The following is a 5,618-nucleotide window of genomic DNA, read 5'->3' as shown; positions in this document are numbered from 1 at the left end:
TGTGTGTGTGTGTGTGTGTGTGTGTGTGTGTGTGTGTGTGTGTGTGTGCATGCATTGGGAGAAGGCGGGAAGATTGTGCAGGTGGAGGGGAAACGAGAGGAGGCATGTTATTAGCAAATGAGAAAAATCTATCATATAAATCTCACTTTTCCCATGAACACACAACTTGAGTTTGGATCATATCTCCTATTTTGCTCAGTCCATTTTAAAACAGTTTGACAGATAAGAAAATCAAATATTTTTTATGATTCTATATTTTCAGATTTTTATTTAGACTTTTTAGTCAGTTTCTTGTGTCTCTATTTTCTCTTCAATTATTTCATAACGTTTCTGACCAACTTGCAAACTTAATGCAGCTTTCACTCACTCCAAAATTTCCAACTCAGTAGTTTGGATTTGGTGAGCCATTACTTCAACTTTTTAAATCACTATATTCCTATGGCCACCATCAATCCTAAGTTTCATTCTACACAGCGGTACGAGACAGCTATGTCCATTTTCTCTCTCACTCTTCGCCACATTTATAGAACCATTAGCTTTCTGACTAAATTGTGACATTCACAAGGTAATAATTAATGGATTGTACTATATTGTGTGGTCTTGTCCTTTTGGTGCTCCCTGTTTATGCATTAAACACCCACAGCTTGCTGTCATTTCACATGGAACTTCTAAGCTTGATTGGTAACACTGCACAAATTTAAATTGAATCCAAACACATTCACTGCGTGTGCAGGAACACTTGAGTCTCCCCTTAAGTAAAAAAAAAAAAAAGAATTAGCTGGCAGGAGTTCAGCTCTATTAATACAATTATTTAGCTGCATTGCATGATCAGGCACAAGTGTGGATTTGAATCTCCCCATGGTACATGAGCGTGTGCTTTTTTTAATAAATTTGGTCCAGCCAGAAGGAGAGAGAGAAAGCAAAGGAGCTTGTTGGGATCCAAACCACCCGTCAAGCAACAAGTAAATACAGCACAGCCTTGGACAAGCTCTGCAGGAGGACAATTTTGGTAACATTCAGCAACGCTCTCATCTGCCCTGTCCAATTTGTGCAAAAGAAATTACCTTAAGGAAGCTTCCATTACTGCTTTACAGCAGGGCCTGCAAAAATAATGTCTACAGTCTGCTAAATTAGGGGTACATGGCGTGAAGAAGACGTTTAGCAAAGGCTGGGGAATCTCATGGTGTAAATAAATAGCAAGAATGAGCTTGCATGACTTTGGGACTGTGTTTGTCTCATTGTCTTGATTACTTACAGAGTTGGTTGGCTCCCGCTTGCTGCTAAGCCGTAGAGCTAAATCATAGCTGGTAGGGCTGCGTGGAATATTCTGCTATCTGGACCACGGAGCAATGGGAGGGAACCAAAGATTGATTGCTATAGGTTTTGAATAATAGAAAGATAGATGGACTGAGAACCAAGAGATCAACAACAGGAGGACAGGCAAATAGAGAAAGGATCTGTGGATGCACCATGGGAAGGTTCCAGTAATTGTTGGAGTTCATTATCTAGCCCGAGGAAATTGTACCCTTTGCCACCCACAAGCACTCAATGGTAACTATCAAGTTAAACTGCCAAAGTGAGACATTGTGACAAAGCCTTCCTTTTAGAGATGAGGGATGACAGTGAGATGGGGACGGGGTGGGGGTTAAAGCTTGTCCCCCAGGAGTAGGAGGGGCAGTGTCACCGTTTGGAACTGTTGAAAGGAGCACAATGACGCACAGTATCGAGTTTGCCTGTTTGACAAATGGATCTCCTGCTGTGATATCGTGGCGAGTGCAAGAGACCTATCTTTTCACAACGACTGGAGCATCCTATTAAATGTTTACAAGCAAGCGTGTAAACAAGTGATCATAAGAAGAATTTCTTTTGGTATTTGAATAACACTGACACTCAAGTTACAAAATATAGATAAACCAACTCCAAATTCCTCTATAGGAATCGTGATTGAACAATAAAACATCACCCCTTAAAAAACTAAATCCTCATGACTCTTGACTTCCAAGGGGCCATGGCCTGAATGAACACAGGAGTGTTTGTCACACTCAATGTCCCAAAAAGTGGAAACATCAACAAATGGAAACAAAGGCTGTCATTTAAAGACTGATAGACATTTGCAAATGTGGAAACCTAGTAAGCATGGTTTTGGGAATTCCATTTAGTAAATAGAGATGTGTAGACATCTTAAACTGGGCCACAGTTGGTTAAAATTTAAACTTTTAGTATGTCCTATAACATGAAAAAAGTCAAAAAATAAACTTGTTACATGCTGAAATTCATTTAAATGCTTAGTTTTTCAACACAGTCCAGTTTTAACCTGGATACATAGACATTTTTTCACCTACACCAAACCACACTTAGTAGAATGAGGCATGCACTCCAGCACATGAGACCTCACAATGAGTTTGCTTCAGTTTTTATTCTTGGGAAGTGATAAGAAACACACACCGGCACTAAATAATGATTTAAGGAGGTCAACATCAACAAACTGTTCTGAGCATGACTACAAGACAGCCCCTTGCCACACACAGGCACACATTTTCATACATAATGTCTAACCTACTTTGACATTTCTGGCCCTGAAGTCAGCATAACCCTCACCTATGTACAAAAAAACTGCCTTTGAACTGCGAGACTGCTATCCTCGACTTACTCTCGCCAATAAAACCACACACAAATCTTCGATCCAGGCCCAGTAAATCAGGGTGAGCGCTGATCAAAGCAGGGCTGTGAATCTTACATGGCATATCCCACATTCCACGCTAAACACATTCACATGCTGCACTCAAAAGCATAGCACTTGTTTGTTGACCCCATATCCATTTCAAGCACTGAACATTCATTTCATTTGAAGCGGAATTCATCTGACCATTCCCTTTAGTAGGATCTCCAAACTGCATGAAGCTTGTTCTCGGCGCAAACATGGAGATTGGTCACACTCTGTCAGAATTTGTGATATTGTGTGTGTGCGAGTGTTTTTGTTTGGAGTATGTGGGAGAAAATTGATGTACGTCATTGAGCCTTGATAAGAGCAAATAAAAGGACCACTGCTAGAAACATTTGGCATTACTGACTTCATTTGGGGCCATTGCTTCATCACCTTGCCCACCAGGTAAACAATTTACAATTCATATGAAATATGTTTGATAAACCCCTCCTCCGAACAGTTATTGTTCAATCATAGCTTAGCAATCTTAACTAGGTACCGCAGGACAATACTTATGAATGAAGGGTCAAGGTAAGGGTTGGGTTATAATCTAGATAAAAAGATGAAAACATTACTTTGGAAAAGAACGTTTGCAAAGTACCCATGGCTCTCTATATGTGAGAATTAAAAAAGCTTGACAAACGTAGCAACAGTAACTGAGGCAGGCAGGGGTCAGTGAATGGTTTACTTTCACACAGCCAACTAAGCCAGATGACCACCTTGCCATCCGTCTGTTTTTTTAAGATTTGTTGTTTGGTTAGCATACCTTATAGGCAGCACCACATTAGATAGTGCATTTTTTTCCCAAAAACAATATTTTATCAATGATTTGTGTGTTTTTTACTAAAAATGTAGTAAATGAGTGAGAATAAAAGCAGGTTTTCTGTTAGATTATAAAAGTCTGTTGTGCTTTATTGCGAAATGTACAGATCTCAATTGGTAACACATAAACATATTTTTGGCATGAACATTAACCATGATTACTTACAAAAACACAGACATCATGCTAGCTAATTTGCTTGTTTTCTGTTGTCTTCTCAACTTCCACTTAGTTCAGAGCCTGCACTTGCCAGGTAGCCTTTCTCTCGTATTACTCATTGCTTCAATTGGCTTTACTGCCCACTCTGTTCCTAGAAGGACAAATCAACGGGTATACCAACAAACAACTAGTTCCCACCGGGGTTCTCATTCATTTTACTCTCCGTAGTCTGGCATGGAAAAAAGCTCAAGGAAGCCAAAACAGATGTTCCAAGATTGAAAAAGTGAGAATAGTCAATAGACCCCCCAAAAGTGTTGGAGATCAGCCTAAGGCAGGTGGAAATGGGTTTATTATGAAGGAAATGGTGCCATGAAGTACAGTTTCAACACAAAATCGCCTGTGCCCAAGTGCTGTCGGATATACAACACATTCACATTTAACAGAGTCAAGTTTTAGCACCTGGCTTTAGACCATTAAGGAAAAAGCAATATAAAAGCTATTCAGCTATGACACAGTCTTGATAATGTACACATAGTATAAATATACAGGAGGCTATGCACATGTTTGGATGTATACATATACAGACATCACCCACCAGAGGTCATATACAGTATGTAGCTGTTATACAGATGTGTGGCCTTCAAAAACAGAAATCGTTTGAGCACATGTTGTCTGATTCATAACTTATGCATGAAGTAATTGTATCTATTATTTGAATGCCCTGCCTAATGTAAATAAATACAGGCAAAATGTATTAAAAAAAAAAGGAAATGCTTGAGGTTTGGCATGTAATCCAGCATTCCTTTTTAGCTGCATCTCAACGTGCCAATAATGGGAAACGTCTATGTTTCTCGCTTGATACTTAACATGTCCTCTCAGAAACACACAAGGAGCAGATACAATAATGATAAAACATCTCAACATGGCATTAACTTTAAAGTTGTTTAATAAAAATGACAAACACTTCAACAAAGTTTGGTCATGTGAAGTTAAATGTTAACTTGCAGCATTTTAGCCATTAGAGAGCACAAATTAGCAATTTAATGTGAAACTTTTCAAACCACAAAAGACAAGTAACACAGCTTCAAATATGTTAAATTGTCTGTGACCAAATTCCCAAATTATTTGGTAAGTCATGGGGAACAGGCTGGAGAGTTATGAGAACATATGTCACACACAGACAAATTGCATCAACAGAACAGTGGTGCCCATTAACCCACAGGACAGACAAACATTTGGAAAATTCAATTAACTGGAATCTCATCTAACATGACTCATCGTAGTGGAATTGTTGGAAATGCCAGGTTATTTGCTTGGAACTGGAATCCAAAAATGCTTTTGCTTAGTGTTACTTTACTTTGATGATTGATATTCACTGTGTGGAATGTTTGTAAGCATTTTACACTATAAGGCAGTTTTTACATTCAGCTGGTGAATGAGGAATGTTTTCCTGTAATCAACTTAAGTCTGAGTTTGAAGGGGCACTACGCAGTTATTTTAGCTTAATTTATCTTAACTGAACAACTTCGGAGTCATTGGAATGGTTACATTACTTTTTTCAGGTTGAATGGTGGTCGTCTCGCTTCCCCCTAGCGCCTGTGAGCGGAAAAAACCAACCTTGCAACTATGGGCTGGCGGGACGCCGGCCTCAGCGTCAGGAAGTATCAGGTGATATCAGGTCTCGCGATATAATGAATTGCTTCACGGCACTGCACGCATGCACGCCCCCATTCAGGAACCGGTTAGCTAGAAAGACAAGGTAGTGATGGAGTTTTTCACACTATTGTTATGGCTGAGCTAGGAAAGCATTGTTGGAGGTACAGAGAAAGAGGAAACGGCAGACTGACCGAGCGAGGAGTCAGACATAAGTAAACATCTGAGCTGTCAAATATGTATTCCAAAGCTGTAATCTGGCATTACATTGGGGAGCCAATG

This window comes from Etheostoma spectabile, chromosome 2, assembly GCF_008692095.1.
Source record: "Etheostoma spectabile isolate EspeVRDwgs_2016 chromosome 2, UIUC_Espe_1.0, whole genome shotgun sequence".
In the NCBI taxonomy this organism is placed as follows: domain Eukaryota; kingdom Metazoa; phylum Chordata; class Actinopteri; order Perciformes; family Percidae; genus Etheostoma; species Etheostoma spectabile.
The sequence above is the reverse complement of the archived record's forward strand: the minus strand, read 5'-3'. Positions refer to the sequence as shown.